The following is a 22,350-nucleotide window of genomic DNA, read 5'->3' on the forward strand; positions in this document are numbered from 1 at the left end:
GGCCAGCAATAAATATTCTTTACATGAGAAATGAAATAAATTCACAGTTGCACAGATAGTTGCTTTTGTACCTTTCTAACCGCCCCCCCCCATCTCTAAGCACTGTCACCTCAGATTTCTTTCGTGACACTTCTGGTTAATTTTCTAAAATCTGCACTGCTCTCCATGATACTGATTATCCTATTGCTAATACTAGTCACCACGTTTAGTTTTGCAAAGCCCAAAGCCCTTCTCTCTTCCTTCCTTTCCTGGAAAATTCAGCTAATCTCAGCTCTTCGTGCTTCTTGGTGGGCAGGCTGGGCTCTCTGGGCTCCCGTCCTTTGTTTAAATCCACTGTCCTCCTTCTCTTCGCAACTGTGTCTCTAATTGATCCAGCCCCTTCTGATTTTATGTAGGAAGGTCTCTGGCAATGAATGAACTCCTTTTCTTGCTTCCAATAGCACTGAATAGGTTCTATCGATGTGGTTCCTTACATGATTGTAGCATTATAAATAATTATGTGCCTAATCTTTCCTACTAGATCGTAGGCTGCGTGAAGACAGGTCTCTAAGCATCTCATCCTGTATCCTGTCATGTCATCTCCTGGGTCCCCTGCGGTCCAGCACACAGACTTCAGCCCATGGAGCACAAGGAGTGCAGCACGAAATGATGAAATGTGTCACCTGACACGGTCTTCACGGACATTTTTAAGTAACAGTGGCTGCAGAATGACTTCCCTTCACAGGAGAGAATAAAAGCAGTGAATGTTGACCCTTCGTGGGTGAGCCTTGATTCAGGGAAGTCATCTATAAATATCTACGGCTCCTGGAGAATAGCCCAGCAGTCCATCGACTAACTCTCCAATAAACAAATTAGTCCACTTGGGGAATGATAATGATGTGCATTTACATCTAAAGCTCCTTTAAATCTTCACAGCATTTCACAAGCTCTAATTAATTTTTCCAGCACCCGCGCTAGGTAAGTGTCAGCATTGTGTGCCGGTTCCTGCAGAGCTCGGAGGGGGTCCACCATTAGCTTCAGTCTGCAAAGCGAGCACACAGGAGGGCGCTGAGGACAGTGGGGGCAGGTAGAGAAACAATGACTTGGTTTTTTTGTTTCGTTCTTGGTTTTGTTTTTTTATGACTTTAAAGATATTTTCAGCTAGTGGTCCCGCAATTCTTACTATGAACTTAGAAAGCACTTCGATAAATGTCAGACGGCAATTATAGTAAAAGAGGTAAGCTTGCTACTAAATTGAGTTATCAGTAATGATGCTTGCACACTATTTATGCTTCGTATTTTGTCTTTTTCCTTTGGTCCTTTCCAATAATTTAATAATTAATTTTTAAATTTAGACTCATCTCCCGTAAGAACATGGAAGTCTGATGGGTACTGACCCAAATGTTGATAGAATTTAGAAAGTATTTATATGGATCAAAACCTATCATTTTCATTTTTTAACCTAAAATAAGTCATGCTAATAACAGGACAGTTGATGATTTTCTTTTTACATGTCTTTCTTCCCAATAAGCCTAATTTTCATTTCATCAGTTAGGGAGACTTTTTAATCTATAAGAAAGTGACCTGTTTCTACTGCCACAAATGTCTTGACCCTTTTCCCATCCTTCACACAGAATTCCCTGGCGTTTGTCTCTGGTGGGGCTGACATACGGGGAGTAGACTGCTGGCCTCCACTGCTATCACCTGCTCCTTCTGGGAGGCGTCACCTCGGCCTCTCGGCCATGGGAGGGCCCGGGGCTCCACGGTACCCGACGCTGAAGGGCCTGTCCAGGCGCACACAGGGAGGGGATGTGCACCCGGGTTCTCCACCACCTGTCCACCCTCACACCCAGTCATCACCCATCATTTTAACTCAAACACTCTCAGGTGATGAATCACGTCAAATCATTGACTTCACTCATCTTTTTCCAGAGAACAGAAGCACGGTTGAACCATGTGCTGTAGCCGAGCGAGGTTTCTTACAGAACAACTGGCTTCAGGGCAACCTCAGTCCCAAAGAACCTTGATCATCTGACTCACACAATTTTGGTGGCATCAGTAGGTGTGAAGAACGTCATAGGATTGCTTCCTATTCTTGAGAAGGGCCAGTGATACCAAGATTCACAGGTGCCAGTCTGTCAGGTAAGCTCACCGCCAGGGAGGCAAAGTCATGTGTTCTGCTTGCAGCCGTCTTTCCAACAGGAAACGTATTATAAGAGGAAATACTTTCAAATCACATTTTACAGGGTCCCTGGTTATTAAAGCCCGAGTAGCCATTTAGCAAACTTCTCAAATTTAATGTACTCCCTGCAAACTAATAATTGAACTAGAAACATATGTGATACTATTTATTCCCTAGAGCCAAACCAACTTTCCTAAGGGCATCTGCTTCTGTCCTCATGCATAAATAAACAGACTCTGTGAGTGGATTACAGACGGTCTGGGGATCTGGAAATGCTATTTGGGGATGTTGTCAGGCATACAACTTTGTGCTGACTCCCAAAGTTCTGAGGCAATTTTAAGGACCAGACAGACAGGGATGGCAGTGCAGGCGGTGAGCCAGGATCCTGGCCAGACCCCATCCGGCTCTGCTCATGTCCATGCTTCTGCCCTCTAGACACTCAGGTGCTTAATCTTTAACATGAAGGCGTTGAACTGGATGATGACCCCTTTGACTTCAAAACAATAATAGTACTATCAGTAATAATAATGATCATAGCAAGAATTGCTCAGTGATCCTAAATTATTTGCTGAAATAATTGTGAAACTTTGAGAACAACTTTAGATATTAGTTAAATTAGTTCTGTTTTTAAAGCAAACTGACATGTTTTAATTAGGCATTCCTTACTTCCAAAAAGATTTGTTTTGGCTGACTGATAATCTAGCATATATTAAGTTAAATTATTTAGTTTATTAAAATATTTGATCCCATTCTATTGGAGACATAAAAGAATTTTGCCAACAGAAGATCCCTCCAAACCAATATAGAAGAGAAAGAGAACAGAGTTTATTACTGAGCAGTTATCAACACATTTACACGTATATATAGCAGCAGGAAAGTGAATGCTAATTGAGGACAGAATCTCGCACTTTTGATACAAGAAAGCAGAGGCAAGAACACAGCTCCTGTTGTCCTGTCTCCTCCTGTATATGTCTTGCAAATCTCTTGAAAAACCTCCAAGCTAATTCCTGAATTACACTTTTCCGTATCTAGAGGTTATTTGTCCTGTGACCTTGGAGATATCTTTAAGTCATAAAAACTGAACACTGGGCGTAATCCTGGACCCTCCATACTGTTTACCATAGTGGCTGCACCAACTTACATTCCCACCAGCAGTGTAGGAGGGTTCCCTTTTCTCCACACCCTCTCTAGCACTTATTATTTGTAGACTTTTGGATGAAGATTCTCTATTCCTCTAAGGAACACCTGAATAAAGGGGGTGGGGGAAAGTCATCTCTTTGCCATTTATAAATGGAGAAAATAATTTTTACCCTTAATCCTCCACAGTAGTTTCCTTAATTTTTTCCAGAATGTTGAAAAGTGTTGCTTCCTAGACCTATTTTTTGCTTCTATAAAAGTTAAAAAAAAACCCAGAATTTTAAAAAGTTGTGTATATCTCAGTCAGGTTATACTTCTAAGATGACCAATGTTAAGAGTTGTGTTTTCACGTATGTAAAAGTTATTTTACTTCTCAAGAAAAAGTCAATACTTTATTGGAACTGATGATTAACTGAGATAAGAGTATAGATTTTTTTCATGTTCTTTTTCTGTAAATGAATACTCAGTTTAAGACCATCACAATATTGAGTCCCTTGTTTGCTGTTAGTCACAGGGTTTTAGATTTAAGTGCAGGTTTTGTTGATCAGCAAAAAAGTTCAATTCTAGGCCTAAATTAATCTTATAAGGCTCAGAGAAAAGATTTATTTTTAGGTTGCCTGAAGGATTCTAGTTTATTCTTTTGATCAAGTGTCTAAGTTTAAGGCATGATTAGAGACCATCTTATTTCTCTTGTGCTTTCACGTTGGGAAACAGAATAGTACAAACAAGAAAGGAAAATTTCTCTCATCTCCTCTATCCTCTTACACAACAAATATAAAGAAGAATAATTTAACAAATTATTGATCTTGAGGTAGAAGTATTAGGTATATAACCAGATCTCTTCCACTACGTTTCCCTTTATTCATTTATTCACCCCAATTCAGTTTTAAGAAGAATAATCACACACACACACACACACACACACACACACACACAATCACATTGTCCTGGTCTTATGTGCAGCAAAATCCAATATGCTTCTGTTATCAGAATATTCATTAAAGTGAAGTCAGAAAGGGGGATCTCAAGGACTAGAAACTTAGGAAACTTCTAGAATCGGGGATGGGTAAATTTATACTGGAAAATATTTTATGTGTGCAAATGTGAAAACACTGTATATGGACCTGGCCCACATGCTCCAAGTGGGACATCTTGTTCAGGTGTGGGACACAGGTGCTGGGTGTCTGCAGGTGTGTGTGTGTGAGTGAGTTTGGGTCAGGGAAGCTAGTCCCGAGACAGGTGTGCACTGACTGTCATCTGTGTGTTAATTTAGGACATGACGTTTGCTGTGGCAATTCTATCTAGATTTCAAATTTATTTTCTTTACTTTAATTAATGATCATTATTTAATATAATCTACCTTACAGTTTATTAGCTATGGTGACTGCGTATTCCCTTCATCATTTTTCTTTTTATTATGTCCACAGTGTACTCAGACTCCATTTACACCAAGTTTTCTCTTGGTTGATTGTAGAATTTTATCTGCATTAAATATGAAAGTGAAAGAGATTTCCAATGTCTCCTCCACTAGTTAGGAAAATTCCTGACTATTTGATAACTGAAGTATCCAACACTCATATATAACTAAACTTAGTTTGATTTATGTCATATCTTACTTGATAAAGTGCACCATCGCTATTTTATAGCACAACACAAAAGAGTTATTAAAGAAAGGACACTATCAAAGACTCAAGGACAATTACCAATATTTTATTGTTTTGATAACTCAAGCGAGAAAATATAGACTGAATTCAGAACAGATCTGCTATGCGGAAAAATAACAAGTTTCTACTGCACAGTTTAATACCCTGTGAAATATAATGGTGCTGGTGGAATTGATCGTTCTAAGGTAATGATCCATCTTTTTCAGGGAAATTTTCATAAATATATATAAATAAAAGCTTTAAAACATTTACGTAAACTATAGATTCATAAACATATATATTTACATATAAATAAAGTTTCATAAACATTAATATAAACACGATAGAGAGATAGATACAGATAGATGATAGATAGATAAATTATAGATATTGTATGTATCTGCAGCCTTTAGGAGAGACACATTTTATTCAGTTGCTGTTGCATTAAGGAGAAACCCCATGTCTGCAGACTTTGTGGTATCTTAGGGAACAGACATAAGCTCAGACTGTAGAGAAAAGGAATATGCTTCTCTGTGTAGTTGGGGTGATTCTTGGAGTCAGTTAAAATGTCTCAGGGGGAGAAGGGATATTCTGGTTTACTTGCTGAAATTCATACTAAAGTTGGTTTGAAGCTCAAGGGGCCTGGTGACCTGCCCAAGACCCAGCTGAATTTTGGTTAAGGTCTTGTCATATTATATATATATGTGTGTGTGTGTGTATATGTATATGTATATATATATATATATATATATATATATATATATACACACATACACACACACACACACAGACACACACATTCTCTTTTGAGTTAAGGTTCTAGATTTAACATTTGTTAACCTAAGGAAGAGACAGGATAACAGAGTCAGAATCCAAACTTTTTGGAGGCTAGAGATGCAGACAAAATGCTAACTTTTAAGTCGATATCCTATAATACTAAGGCCTCTACAACTAACTTTGGAGATCCAAACCCAAGTGGTAGGAGAATATCGTGGGTTAAAACACTTAGTGGTTTTAGTCTGTAACAAGCTCGAGAGGAAACGGCAGTGTGATCTCCCTGCCAATAGCTAACGTGACTATAAGTTACAGCAGTAGATGGACAGTCGATTTCTATCATTCGCAGCACTTTTATTCTACAAAGCGACTGTGAGCTCTAAACCCTCGTCCTCAGGGAAAGCAGAGGATCGGGTTCCTGCGAGCCGCTGGTCACAACACCTCCTCAACCGACCAGTGCCTAACCTTGTTTTATGTGTGTTTCTCCTTAAAGACACCTTATTTAGTGTATTTATTGGTGATTAATTCACGTCGACCTCGTGCCCACCAGCCCTTAACTCTTCCCTGAACAAAGCTCATCTAGCCACGTATTTTCTCTGCGAAGCAGAGCACAGCCTTCTTGTGCTTTGGACACTAGAATACTGACTTCTGCCCTATAATTAAGGGCCCTTGTAAACAGCAAAATGGGAAAAACACGGCGCTAAGTAGACCCTGAAAAGGACATTGTTTACCACGTGAGCTGAAACAGGAAAGCAGATGTTCTCCTTGTTCAGCCTCAGCTGGGAGCATGCGCGTCACACAGGTGAGCTCGAATTTTTTGTCCCTGTGTGCACGATCATGAAAATGCCATGAGTATTAAACGTTTTAAAAAGTTAACATTTATCATAAGAAATAGGTTTTTAAAAAATGTATTCGGGGTTGCAAATACATTTTGGCTATTAGGAGAATTCACAAGCACAGAGTCTGTGAATAACGAGGAAGAATGTATGTATAATAGGCTGTTTTACTCGCTTGGTTCCGAGTTAAGAAGGATGTAAAGTGCAGTGAGAGGAGAACGCATAAGGTGGTGCGCATTCTGTTTCACATCCCCAGTGCAGACACCTGAGGGATATAAGGATGTGTAATCTGGAGAAAAGATCTGGTAGGAGAAAAAAGAAGGAAACACAGATCTGTCTTCGAATGTTAACGTCACTTGAGTGCTTCCTTACTGTTCCCTGTGCCCGCATCACCTGTGGTCTCCCGGCAACGGTCCCATCACGAACCACCGAGTGTCTGTAGTCTGGCTGTGTTCCTTCCTCGTGCCGCTCCCCTCTGTCCACAAAGAGCAGGACCCCTGCCCCATCAGGCAGCCAGGACACGCGCCTTCTTCTCTAACAATTCATTGCAAAGTTCACGGTATTATTCCTAACTGGAAAATCATCTATCTGCTTCTTGATGATATTTTATTGCAGTTATCACTTGCATTCCATTTAATAAACTCCTTCTGAGTACATTAAAAAACACATATTATAAAATTATAATGATAAATTCATAATTTTAATTTATATTTTTCTGATTATGAAAGCAAATGTATTTATTATAGAAAAATTGGGAAAGAGAGAAAAATCTAAAAAAACAAAATAGTTCCCCTGGTCTCACCACATAGAAATAGAAATTGTTTACATTTATTTTATTTGTTAAAATTGTAGTTAAATTATACATAACATAGAATTCGCTATCTCTGCCAATTTTATGTGTACAGTTCAGTGGTGTTCAGTACATTCACTTTGTTGTGCAACCATCACCACTATTCATCTCCACAAATCTGTTCATCTTGCAAAACTGAAACTTTGTTCCCATTAAAAAAACAATTTCCCATTTCCTCCCCACCGCCAGCCCCTGGCAACCACCATTCTGAAAAACAGCAAATTCTAACACGTTGCTTTTTGTCATGCTGCGTCACGATACGCCCAGGTATGCTCATTCTGTATTATTGTTGGAATACCCATAAAATGACTTGATTTTTTATACTGATCTTCTTTTTATAACCATACTTGGATTTAGCAGAATAGCATGCTGAAACTAACTTGAGAGTACGTTTCAGGAAATCTATCACTGGAAGAAAGAAAGGGTATAACACTGAAAAAGCCATTGTAGCATTTCGGAATGTTAACATTCAGAAATTGGATTACATTAGGGTCTCCAAACTACACGAACCACACACTCCTTTAGATGAAAAAGTCTCCTAAAATATGTACATTTACTTATGAATTATATATGTATCTATACAGTTATACCAAAATGCCATGTATGTTATAGAACAATAAAAATATAACATCATATATATTTGATATGTCCTTTGACTTAGTATATTTTATTATCTTTTAAAATCCTGCTCTAAACTTTGCTATATAGTCTATTTTTTAAAGCTATTTTATTTATTTAACATGTACCAGACAGTTGTCACACACACTACAGTCTTTAGAAGTTCTGGTAATAAGCTTAATATATTCTAGTACTTAGCATTGGTGGTTCTTAGTGCTGAAAAAAGATTTCTCATGTTACAGAAGGATCCAAATGGGAGGAATACATCCTTGACTGTGATCGCTTTACTCGGATACCTGTGGTTCAACTCCACCTCTCAATTATGCAAAAGTTATTATTGACATTCAGCTTGAGAATTTTCATAATACCTGATGTCAATGAGTTGTTTTTGAAAACTAATAGGAGAATGTTACATATTTATAGGTTTAACAAATGTGTTCAAACTATCTGAAACTCCTCATTTAGAAGAATTTAAAGAGATTAAGAAGTTCCATTTACAAGTTTTATTATTTCGAAGATATGAAAGGTTTGTTTTTTGCGTGTGAAACACATCATTTACAGAGCAAATAATCATATAATGACGTGAACATTTCTAAATCTCTGTAATTAAAATGTTTCTCCATAGCATGACTTTCTTCCAAAAGCAGCAGTCTTCTCAGTGTTAAAATGTCTCCCTTACCCCGAAGGGACTGAGCTGCTGTCATTACTTTTCAGTGATTGCTACACGGCATACTTTTAAGTTCCATTTGTTATCACAGAAAAGATAAGTCACTTATTTTCTTTTTGTCTAAAATAATCGTAACTTGTTTGTTTAGCAACATGTTTAATAAAAAAAAGTAAAAACGTGTGTAGTCTAATGATTTCCATAGTCAGTCCTACACAGATTCAAAACTTCATATAATCCATACTCTAATTTATCTGGTCAAAGTAAACTTCAGTAACCTGTAAGTTAGCGAAAGGCTGAGTCTACCTTGATGGAATCCTCATTTTTCCTTCCGGTTACTCCTGTAAATTATGAGACATGAGAACGTCTGACATGTATACCTCAGGCTTCCTGGTCTTCTTGCATCAACTATCTTTACCTTTGATTATATTCTTTCATTTATTCTTCCATATCTGTTTTGCGGAGTTCACGTTTCTCTTTACTTTTAGTCTGTGACCCTGAAACCATCAACCTCAGTCACAGTGTTTCCCACCTCCTTCACTCCTTCCTCCGCTCCCCTCCCCTTTCTCACCCCTCCACCCCACTGCTCTCAAGGTACCTAAAATGTGTTCATGTTGGTCCTACAGACACACTGATGACACCTCTAAAAGGGAAATGTTATTATTTGGGTCTTAGACCTAGGAGTGGAAGGAAATTGCACAGGTGACCAGGTCATGGGGGCTGGGATGTGGACCCAAGCTGATCTAACACAAATCTCTTTCTCTTCCCCACAGGCCACCCTTCTTGACTAATATCTAGTAATGGATTACAGATGAACAAGGTTCAAATGTCAACAAATTGAGGTTTTCAATATTAAAGCACGCGCTATTCATTCATATTTAAGAACACCCAAAAATCTCCCAATGGCCATTTGCATTTTAGACAGCTAGAAGGATATGTTTAATTTAAGTACGTTTATACGATCACGTAAGAAGAGTTGAGCTCCGTGACTCAGAGCGCTCTGTGGGGTTATTTGACTTTGGTTCTGAGTCTTTGGGGGCTTGGTGCCTTTCCTTTTGCCTTGCAGCTGCTTTGCGACTCCACACATTACAGATTCGAAGGAAATGCAAATGAGGCTTGTCTACGTGACATGAAAATAGATTCTGTCTGGATGAGCTTCTTTGACTGTCTTCCCCCACCCCAGTCCCTGGAAATGCCAGTTTTCTTTCCATTTGCAAATTCATTTCAGGGTATTGATCTCTAACTATATCTCTTCTTCGGTTTCTCCTTTGAACTAGCTGTCACGTCCTATCGATTTTCTTGTTAATAACTAGTTAAGTAAAATATCGAACATGTGTTAGTTTTATATCTATATGAGATTTATAATTTTACCCTTTAAAAAGTTATCCTTTAACAATAAAATTATAGAGAGGGAATCCTATCTAAAAACACTTTTGTATTGATACAATTAGGAGAAACTTGAGAGATTTATTTAATCTTCCTTCAGATTAATAAACTCCGACATATTGAAACTGGTTTGTCCACAGCTAATACCATAACTGCAGCTGAATACAGATTCCTTGACTGGAGACTCAAATCCAGTGTTTTCCCCTCTTTGTTACAAACTATTTTATTATAAAATAATTTCTTTAATGAGTCTACCTTGAGTTAAAGTAATGATACACTGTCAATTCATGAAATAAAGACATTAATAGCAAGTAGAAAGTAATCTATTTTTTTACTTAATTATTTTAAATTAATTTTCAATGAACAGTCCCTAGGAAGGAGCAAGAATTGCAGAATTATTTACATCACTGAGGGCAGGAGCTACATAAGAATATGATTATATGTCAGAAAATAGACTTTGTAAAGTCTATCAAAAAACTTAATATGGTCACAGGGGAAACACTAACAAGACAATACTATTTTAGTATCACTTAGGCATCTACATATCATTTTATAGATCACGTTGATCAATAATTTGTGCACAGGAGGAAGATAAGTCTGCATTCATCCCTTTTCCTCTAGCTTACTAGCTGTATAATCTTATATTAGGGAGGTAGAAAAAAGTCTTCTTTTTTAATGGAAGACCATGTGCTGTTTATCTTTCACTCTTCAGAGTTCTCAGATCCTAGCCCTGTTTATAGCCTTTGATTTTACAACCCTGTGCAAATTGCAGGTAATTGATAGGTGAGCTGTTTCTGTCCTGTCTAGTAGTGGTTTTAATGAACTTTGTCAGGGAGGAAGAAATTTTTCTCTACTTGTCCAGGTTCTTCTGGCTGGTCTAAGAATTACACTGACATGAGACAGATTAACAGGAGAAACTCAAAGAAAAGTTTCATAACATGAATATGAACCCGTGGGCGAGACCCAGGAAAACTAAGTAATGCACGAAAATGGTTGAAGTCTTCACCTTAGATAACATCTTCAGCTCAAGGCTAAAGGGATGTCGGAGGTTTGGGACCTCGCAGGGGAGGAAGGCGATTGACGTGGAGACGCAGAAGCAAACATTTGGTGAACACGTGTGTACTGGGCCAGTGGACACAAGGGACCCAGAGAGGGCTTTTAACACACAGACCCTGCTTGCTCCCCCCGTCTCCACACCTGGCCTTGCCTCCTCCCTGCGGTGACAGCTTCTCTCTGGAATGGGTCCTCCATCCACATCGCCAGGCAGATGGAGAAAGGCCAAACGTTCTTCCTGAGTCTTTTGGACCTTGAACATGATCAACCTAAATTAATCCTCATGCCAAAGAGACACATTGTGGGGTAGCAAATTTTTTTCCCCTACAAATTCCTCCACTTGAGGAAAACCAATTTTATCCATTTTGCAGTTGGTCCTGGCATTCCCTTACTCCATGTGAGTTTGTGTGTTTTTTACTTTTCCTTTGAATAGGCTATAACATCTGTCTGGTACCTTCACGTCATAGGAGTAAATAAATTCTCTAACATAAGCTTGTTTTTCTATCTCTATGTGAATCATGATTTTACTTTCTCCTGAAAATATTCTTTAACAGTTACTCTATAAGGGTTTGGGAACTGTTAAGTTAGATAATACATTCTAGGTCCTTGGCACATAATGTATTTTGTGTTTGTGGCTTATGTTATATAACATTCAATGTTTCCCTTACAATAAACTGGAGATGTCTAATGTTTACCTGCTCGTATTAATCAGTAGAAAGGCCTTTCATGAGTGGGCAAAGGTAACATGAGATTTAATCTAAGTGAATCACGTTCTCGCTTAGCAGATCAATTTATCAAATGGATTTATATGTTGTTCCTTTCCACTGGCTTTGAGCTATGTGTTGTCCATTTTAACAGGAAGCTCTCTCTTTGATTATCAGAGCAGACAGTAAACTATAATGCCAGTAAAGCCCACATTCCTTTAAGAAACGCAAACTCTAAGAAAAAGGCTTTCCACGGCATGCCTTAAGTTCGCAGCAGACTTTGGACCTCTGGACATCAGTGGCTAACAACACCAGGCTTTAAGCCAATTCCAAAGCATTGGTCAATTCTAGGAAGTGGTGGTTGTTTCCAAACCCCTTCAGTATGTTTTCCATTGTCAATCCTTTGGGTTAATCAGTTGGGGAAAACCACACTAAAAATTTACGACATCAAGGAAGCAAATAAAATCTTTTTCAATGGCCTTTCACGACCATGGAACATCAGAAGAATTCTTGAATTCTTCTCCACTCTAGAAGATTCTTGTTAGGTTTACTTTCCTCCCAAAATGTTAATCACCAAGACGCGTTCTGTGTCATGAAGATTTCCCTTGATGCCTGCGAAATGCTTTGTTCCTAAGCGTAGCTGAAGTTTCTGCATTCTATTATCATGCTCAGCAATTTAAAAGAAAAGTATTTATTCTTAAATTGAAAATCAGTGGTAAGAAAAGATAATGGTTAATTCAGAAATGTTGAGAAGTCCTCCAGGTACTATTCTCAGTCTCAAGTCATAAAAAGAGAAATAAAATAAAATTTCTACAACATCATATATACACGTAGACCAATAATTGCAGCAACTTATAAAAAGGAGTGTAGTGAAAGTGATTCAAAGAGGTGCTCTTAGAAGAACGGAGGGGTGGGTAACCCAAGGAGGAAGCCCCCTGGACTGCTGCTGAGGTCCCCTCTGCAAGTGGGAGACAGTGTGGGGATGGGGTTAGATCAGGTTTCGGAAAGTCATTTTAAGGGTGAGGTGAGGGCACAGAATAAGGGGTAGGGAGGTAACTGAAGTTCGAATTGCCGGAAATGCTCCTAATATCATGTGCATCTTCTAAAAAGCAGTAAGAGTTCTGAATCATCAAACACTTTCTGGAGAATGAAATTCAAGGTCCAGACACGTGCTCAAGCCAGAAGGGTCATCAAGGAGTGGGTCTGACAAGGCCCCAGCCACTCCTCAGAGAGCGGAGGTGAGTGGTAGCCCGAGTGGTGCTGTGGTCAGAGGAGGGCTGCGGACGTTTCCTCCTCAGCGGTTGGAAGGACGGTGTTAAGTCAGGGCAGGAAGATTCCGGAGAATCTGATGCAAGTTTTCTGACAAGGCATCTGTGAAGTCAAATCCGGCCTCTGTCCCCTGACACCAAATTAAATCTCAGAGACAGAGTTTTGGGTGAAGTAGAAAAAGTAGCTTTATCGCCTTGCCAGGCAAAGGCGGCCACAGGGGGCTACTGCCCTCGAAACTGTGTTTCCCAACCTGTAGGGGGTCGTGAGGAGTTTTATAGTCGTGAGTGAAAGAGGGCGCGGTCAGCTCTTGGACATTCTTCTGATTGGTTGGGGGTGAGGTCATCGGAGCCGGCATCATCAAGCTTCTGGTTCCAGAGAGTCCGGGGTCTATGTGCTTGTGGGCAGTATACTGTTAACCATTAACTTCTCCCACCTGGTGTGGGTTTCAGTATCTGCAACACAGCTCAAAGGTACTGTGTGTACCCCTTGAGGGGGGCCCGGGACCCTGCCCCCGGGCTGCACCATTGTTTCCTGACTGCTCCTCCCTTGTCTCCGCATCCCCTCTCTTCCCTGATTAGCATCTATTTGAACCTCCTCCTTGGACCTCAGGGAAGGTCACGGAGGCTGAATGAAGCCTATTTCCTGTAATCGAGAAACGGGGGACACAGAAGGCTTTTGAGTCCAGGAGCCCACAGGGTCCTGCTCAGTTTCAATATTGGTGACAGAGGTCGTGTGTGTGTGTGTGTGTGTGTGTGTGTGTGTGTGTGTGTGTGTGTATGTAAGAAGGCCCCCTACTTTCCTGAGAATAAAGAAAAGGACAGAAGACTTTTGAGGACCCCCTGGACCATTCAGTGGAGATGCTCCCAAAGGCCTTGAATCTAAATTCTGAAGGTCGTGCCTGGGACGGTGGGTCTGGGCATCATCACCATGCTGTCATTTATTAAACCCAAAGATTCAATGAGATTATTTATTTATTTTTATTTTTATTTTTTTGCAGTACGCGGGCCTCTCACCATTGCGGACGCACAGGCTCAGCGGCCATGGCTCACGGGCCCAGCCGCTCCGCGGCATGTGGGATCTTCCCGGACGGGGGCACGAACCCATGTCCCCTGCATCGGCAGGCGGACTTTCAACCAGTGTGCCACCAGGGAAGCCCTCAATGAGATTATTTAGAAGGGACCAAGTCTTTAACTCTGAAGGAGAAAAATAGGTTCCAAAATCTAATGCCTGAGAGTTACACTTTTCCCTCAGATGAAATGTCATTCAGCCGAAGCCTTTAAAAGTCAGCTTGAAAAGGTTTGTTGAGTTATTAGCCATCAATTTAGTGAAAAACTGTCATTATTGTTACGAAAACTTTGAGATTAGATTCCTCACATTTTAATACAAGGTCAGTAATCAAGTTCACACTCAGCGCACTTGTCAATTACAGTGACTGTTAAACTTTTGTGAATTTAGCTGTTGAAGCACCTTGAAAAGCAAGAGACAGAGAGAACACTTAGCGCATTGGGGGACTGTTAAACTTTTCAAGTGCTTCAAGTAGCCCCTTGTGGAGACACTTAGTGAAATACCATAAAAATATTCTATGTGAAAGACTAATTTTCCTGCTGGTTAGAAAATAATTGTGTGTGTGACAAATATTTTTCCTGCCATGGTACATAGAATGGTTTTATTTCAGTCCTGACAGTAACCTAATAATACTAGGATGATAGAGTATTAATTCTGAAGACTGGGTGTTTAAAAAATTGTATATTGAGATGAATGTCAGTGACTTATATTTTTCCTGAATTGAATCTGCATTAAAGAAAGCCATTTTTCACAGCAAGCACCTGTATTTAATGATGTGGGTGATTATGGTAAATTGTTTGTGTTGTGGCTTTGTCCTTTTTCCTCATGTAATTTTTTTTCCCGTAATTAATTCCCTGATCTGTTGAAGCCTTGGGTAATGATTTCTATTATGTACTGGTAATTAACTTGCGACACAACTTTGAGGAAAGACAACTGATTTTCACTTCACCTTTGTAGCAGTGCCTCACTAATAATTTGAGACTTTGTTATATTTTGTAAACATTTATTAGACATTTAGTGTCTACTCAGGGGTATGTCTCAGGGGCTTGTGTTTTTGTTCCCATTTCAGAGGTGAGAAAACTGAGGGGCATCGAGAGTATGACACAAGGTCCTGGTAAAGCCCACTTTCCTTTACACACTTAGGACTCTTCCTGTGCACAGAGATTCCACTTAAATCTGCCCTGCTGGGAGCCTGAGATACTCTATCCATGTGTCCTCCTACATGAAACCAAAAAGCACAGCATCACTCCCCGTCTACAAGAAAGACATTGGGATTAATTAACTTAAGCAAGATGGAGCTGAAAGCTCAGCTCCTCTGTGCACCACTGACGAGTTGAATCTCAGAGACAGAGTTTTGGGTGAGGTCCAGGCAAGGGGGGCCACGGCGGGCTCCTGCCTCGAAAAACTATGTGTCGCCTCTTGGAGAGGATAGTGAGGAGTTTTACAGTAATGGTTCAAGGAGGGCGTGGTCAGCTCATGGACGTTCCTCTGATTGGTTGGTGGTGAGGTCATCGGGAGTCGGCCTCATCAACCATCAACCTCATCAACCACCAACGGGTATCAACCCGTCTGGAGTCTACGTGACTGTGGGCAGCATACCCTTAACTTCTCCCACCTAGAGGGGGTTTCAGTATCTGCAAAACAGCCCAAAGATATTGTTGTGTGTATCCTTTGATGGGGAACCAGGACCCTGCCCCAAGGCTGCTCTTGACTGTTTCTCCCTGGTCCGGCATCCCCTCCCTTCCCTAGTTAACAACTGCTTGAATCTGCTGTTGGAACTCAGGGAAGGTCATGGGGGCTGAATGAAGGCTATTTCCTGTAATCAAAGAAATGGGGGACACAGAAAAACTTTGTGCCCAGGAGCCCCAGAGGGTCCTGCTTTGTATCAATAGGAAGCTCCCAACCCTGTCCCCCGCAGAGACATGACTTAATGACAACCAACAAGCACACAAATGAACTTATTTACAAAACAGAAACAGACTCACAGACACAGAAAACAAACTTATGGTTACCAAAGGGGAAAGCGGGGGAGGGATAAATTAGGAGTTTGGGATCAACATAGACACACTACTATATATAAAATGGATAATCAACAAGGACCTACTGTACAGCACAGGGAACTCTACTCAGTATTCTGAGTAGAAAAGAATTTGAAAAAGAATAGATACATGTACATGTATAACTGAATCATTTTGCTGTACACCTGAAACTAACACAACGTTGTAAATTAACTACGCTCCAATATAAAATAAATTTTTATGCAAACCAGTAAATAAAGATAAAGAAAGCAGAATAAATCCAACCCCAATATAAAAATATTCTGACGTTGTAGTACTTTAATTAGTCTAAGTAACTTTATTTTCTGTATACAGACACCACGTTGTAAACGCGATGGCTCTAATTGGATGACGATCTATTCGTCCATGGTCAGTGCAGGATAGTCGTGGATGTGCTGCTGTAACAGCCAATTCAACAGTCTCAGAGGCTTCACAGATGAAGGGTGTGTCTCCCTCCAGCTGCTGGCCGTCCTGGCAGAGCTTCCACGACCTGAGAGTCACCGTAGCAGAGAGAGAGTGGGTTTAGCAAATTATGCAGTTATTCCTAAAACGTATGTACAAGCAAGCCTAAAGGCAAGGGTGGAGGAGACTGGAATCATAGCGGATCAGTGCACAACCTCCAGCCTCCACACTTTGCCATCAAGGTCATCATACAACTCGGGAGCACTTAACTCTCCATACAGTCAGCTCTCCGCTCCCCATATCATGAGTGTCTCTAGATCCTTTTATGGAAAAGAAAAAGGGCCGCAGTCACTTGCCTAAAGCATGAGATACACAAGGACCACCCAAATGAGAAATGCCACCGGCACGTGCATTTTAGCAGAGACTGGAAGGCAGCACGGCAGTGGGAGAGCTTTCGGGTCGACGCGGGAAGCTGGCGGTGGTGAGCTAGGAGACATCCTATATGATGGGTTAGGGGAGCACATTGGGTTTTCTCCGGTTGACTCAGAAGTTGGAGGAGGTGCAAAACCAGAGAAGCCAGCAGTTACTAACCAAATCCTGACTATCGTGGGCGCACCCCTGGAGAGGATGTGGCCGGGCTTCCTGGACTGGTCGCGGCAAAGGCTGTGGGTCCGAGTTCTCTCGTGATACAGAGCTGGCGTTTCTCCATTTTTATATTCACCTCTCAGTGTGTTTCACTTATTTTCATTTCATTCATGACTAATGAAAGTCACGTGTCTTTGAATTAGTTTACGATGGAGGAGAACTTCTGTATTGACTCATGACGACCACAGTCAGTGATTAAGATGGAGGAATAGCCTTTAAGAGAGTAATGTATCTTTACATAAATTCGTTAACAAGAGACAGTCCTGGCAGCCATCGGCATATAAACTTGTGTTGATCTATTTCTCGGCACAGCAGATGTTTTTATCCCTCATCTCCATTTTGGGGGGATAGGCACAGAGAAATTTCCATTTCATACTTCACAGTCAGTATGAAACCTTCTTCACAAGCAAAAATCTGCAAATATTCTCTGTGGTAAATATATAGATATATATATACATACAAGCACATGTACACACATATACACATATTTATATACATATCCACACACATGCATACATGCTCATATCAAGGACGGTCAACCATGCAGGTATTCTTACTCATTCATCCATTATTTTGCCTCTTGAGTTTAGACTATTACGTAGATCATCTGAAATAGACTACATGAACATGAAATAGACCATTTATAGGAAACAGGTATTCTAGTATAATGTAAAAATTATCTTTCATAACATAAATTCGTTGTCTTCAGTTAAAAAAAAATAATAATCCAGAGTCTGATGTTTTGCTTTTCTCTTATAAAGTCAATAAAGAGCACAGAAAATTTTTATTTATCATTTTTTATGAATTAGCCCATGTATATAACATGGCTTATGGAATCTGATATAAATCACAGATCAGAAAATGAATAGCAAAACTTTTTTATAAGTAAATAGCCAATTAAATTGTTCGTTGGCAAACAACTCATATTTTAAAGAGGAGCTTAGTTTTAAGAAAGTTGTCTAAGTATGAAATAATGACATCATTATTTGAATAGAGCGTGACTCTTACAGGGAACTGATAACACGCCTCTGAGGCTATTTCTACGCCCATTATCCCCGAAGATGCGCGGGGTTGCATCTGTTCTCTCTGCTGTCCCACTTGCCCATCACTGGGCCTCCTGGCTCTGCGCCCTGCTGCAGACCACACCTCTCGCTGAGGTGCTCTCCCTGGGGTCCAAGCAGCTGTCCCCTCCTGACCGCACTCCCCACCTGCTGCGGTGCCACACATGCCCAGGCACAACACTGACCAGCTCTGATCCTTTTTCCTCCTAGTCATTCTCTTCTCGGAGAGCTTCAGCTCTTCCATGCTTTTGACTGTAATCTCTATAGCCACTGACCCTGTCCTGGTGAGCTTGGGATGCTATAGCCAATTAACATAGGCCCTGTGACTTAAACAAGTTCCTTTCTCACAGTTCCAGAGGCCGGGAAGTCTGAGATCGAGATGCCGGCACAGTCAGGTTCCTGGGGAAGGCCCTCTTTCCGAATTACAGATGACCATCTGGCCTGTCCTCACGTGGCAGCAAGAGGGAGGAGAAGCGGCAAGCTTTCACATCTCTTCCCAGGCGTACCTCTTATGAGGGCACTGATCCTATTCACGGGGGCTCCACCCCCAAGACCTAGCTACCTCCCAAAGGCTCCACTTCCTAAGACCATCACCCTGGGGATTAGGATTTCAGCATATGAACTGGGCAGGGGGGGCACAAACATTCAGTTCACAACAGTTCCCAAACTGTAATAGCACAAGAATCACTTGGGAAACTTGGTAGAAGTGTACACAGCTTGGCCGGAGATGCTAATGGATCCAGCCTTGATCTATGGTCCACGACTGCCTGAGTCACCGAAGCCCAAGCTGACCGTCTCCTCTGATTTAGAAACTCTCTCACCTCCTGTGTATTGATATTTCTCCTTGGTATTTAACAAACAACTCAAATGCAGCACGTGCAAAACAGGACTCCTCACAGCATCAGGACATTCACACGCCCTGGCTCCCTTTCCTCTCTAGATTCATTTCAGCCCTCCTTCCCCTCCTTCACTGTGTCCCATGTGCTATTTTCTTGATCCACATTCCTCATGTTCAGTAGCTCCTTCCAACCACTGGACTCTTGCCACTGTTTCTTCTGCTTGCATCCCCTTCTACTAGGGCTTTCTCTGGTTCTTTTCAAAAGCCACCTCTTTGGAGAGGTCTTTGCCACCCACTTTCTCTAGGGAGCCCCCGACTGCAGCCCACAACACCCAGCTGTTCAGTATCTCTTCACAACGAGGCTCTGTTCACAGCTGTGCTCATGACCTGTGCTACCGTCATTTGTTACCTGTTTACTGCCTTTGTGCCAATGACAGGGGTACAAGCATCAGATAGCAAAGACTGCCTGTCTCTCCACGGTAGACCCAGAGCTGGGCACAAGGAAGATGTTAAACAGTAATGTTGGAAAAGAAGATGGAAGGAAGGAAGGAAAGAAGAAAGGAAGGAAGGAAGGAAGGAAGGAAGGAAGGAAGGAAGGAAGGAAGGAAGGAAGGAAGGAAAGAAGAGAGGGAGGGAGGGAGAGAAGGAAGGGAAAGAAAAAGAAAGGAAAGGAAGGGAGTGAGTGTGGGAGGGACATGTCTCTAATATGTATCCTGTTCCCAAAAGTCATTCTGTGTTTTCACGTCCTTCATGCACCTTTCTTTTTTTCATCCGACCTTTTTCTAGCCCCTTAGCAGCTTAAACTTTCAGAGCGAAATAATTTGTTCAGATACAGTGGCTTTCATGTTTTCTATGCAGTAACACATAAAAAGAAAAGGAAGGGCTTTTCCCAGGGTATGCGGCAGAATTAGCACCTTTCCTGATTGGAATCCTTCCTGAATGCAGTCTCTAGTGAGGGTATGGTGGGGCGAGCCTGAGAGTTCATTTCAACCTGGTGGATAGAGATAAAGCGAAATTTAATTAAGCTAACAATATGATGGCCTTGTCCTTGGCTAACATAGAGGAAATCTGTATCCGTGGCCACGTGAGCAATTAGCTTTCTGGAAGATCTTCTTGCCCCTGGCAATTACACATGTTGTACGATTAACAAAATAACCAGCTCCTTGACTTTTCCAAGGTGGGAAAGCCACAGGATGTCCCAGGAGCTGCTCTGGACCGGAGTCTGAAGCTTAACGAGAGGGTGGGACTGAGATTTGGGAAGCCCACAGAGGCGTCCTGCACACTTTCCCACCTCAGTTTCTTCCTGCCTAGAATGGGAATAAAATAGCACTTACCTCATATGACTGTTATGATAATTTAATTAGTGACTATATGAAAAGCATTTAGGAAGTGCTCATTAAATGTTCATTTTCATAACCCAGTTTAGGATTCTTGATTCTCCATACCTGACTCTAGCCGTGTTTATTTTGTTTCCTAATTCCTCTTACACAGCATTGGTCTTGCTCTCAGTTTTGTTATTATTCATTATTCATCATTTTCCATGTTAAATAGTAATTATTATTGTGATTATAATTGTAATATTTTAATTATATGCAAGTCATGGCTTTCTGTAAGTCCCCTAAAGCCTTCTTATTAAACAAGTCATAATGTTAATTAGATTTGTTGATTACAACGTACCTTTATTGTCAGTTTTATGCCTGGTAGCGTTTGCCTTAAACTACAAAGCCTTTTAAAACTCCAGGTAGGAATGCAACCTCATCTACCCGGACTCCTTGCCACCCGTGTGAGCATCAGTGCCAGGGAATTTGGTATTTTATGATTTTATCCTTCTAAATCAAGGTGAACGTTTATCAATAAATCAAAAATGAACCAGACAATAAATAATGGAAAAGATCTTCCAAGTGACTATTCCCCAAATAAATATTAATTTAATGAGATGAATATGACATAAAATAATATTTAAATTATTCTAGACTATATAGATAGCTATTTTAAACTATTTTTATATGTGTGTCAATTGTGTAGTATTTCTATAAAATCTTTTTTATTTTTCAGTGTTATTAGGTACCTAACCATAGTACTTAGTGAGAGACTGCTGGCAGAATTCAGAAGAGTATTCACACCTACCCCCTCAGTGTACACCATCCAGCCTTGTTGAGTACATATTTACACAGATGAACTAAAGCTATTGCTTTTGATTGAAATCAGTTTCTAGCCCAGTTATACACAGTTTGATATTGATAGATTTGATATTCTAACAGACACATCTCTGAAGTATGATCTCATTTATTGATACTAATGTTAATCAACACATACACAACTCTAAATTGTGTCCTCTCTTCCTGGTTTTCATTATTTTAACCTATTTTAAAAGGCTACTTTCCTTACACTTAAAAGCATGTTTCAGAAAGGCTTGCATTTGTTTCTTTTCTTTTGTCTTTTCCAAATTAGCAAAGTAGAAATAAGATGGACAGTGGCCTCGGAATCACGGCACCAGCACTTGCTCAGCGGGTCATCCTGGGTAAGCTACCAGGTTTCTCCTTACTCACTTTCCCTCCCTGTAAGATGGGGATCATTCTCTCTTCCTTCCAGAAGCACTACAGTGTTCTCCGAAAGAGAATATGGCATGATGGTTCATATTCTCTCATGATTGTTATATTTGCATCCATTTCAATCCAGTAACTGTCAATTGTGAGCATTTAGAGGGGGGATAATAAATGCTTGATAATCGTGTAGAGACTGCTTGGATATTATTGGGTGTTATTGAAAGATGTCTAGCGATTCTTTGAAATTCTGTAATTTAGAGCATTGCTTTTATGCTGAATTGTCCTAAGTTACTGTCATTGTCCCATAAATCACAGCCAGGAGAACGAGGTTTCTGACCTCCACTTGTGTTGTATCCACCTGTTTTCAGTCCGGTTCCACAGATATTCACTGGCGGGGGAGAATCTATGTTCCAGAACCCCTCTGATAACACGGGTAGGCCAGGCAGGATGTCGCCCTGGAGAACAGTAAACTCTTAGGGGAAGAGAAGAGGGTAGAAGAAGAGTAAACAGGCCGAATTTTCTTTCAGTTCCATATGATAAGTGCAACAATAGGGGAAATAGGTTTGGGAGGAGAAAAAGGCTGAAGGGGGGCGTTAATGATGGGGGCTTTCCAGGGAGTTACACCAGCACACTCACCTGGG

The sequence above is a fragment of the Lagenorhynchus albirostris genome, chromosome 17 (assembly GCF_949774975.1).
Source record: "Lagenorhynchus albirostris chromosome 17, mLagAlb1.1, whole genome shotgun sequence".
Classification (NCBI taxonomy): domain Eukaryota; kingdom Metazoa; phylum Chordata; class Mammalia; order Artiodactyla; family Delphinidae; genus Lagenorhynchus; species Lagenorhynchus albirostris.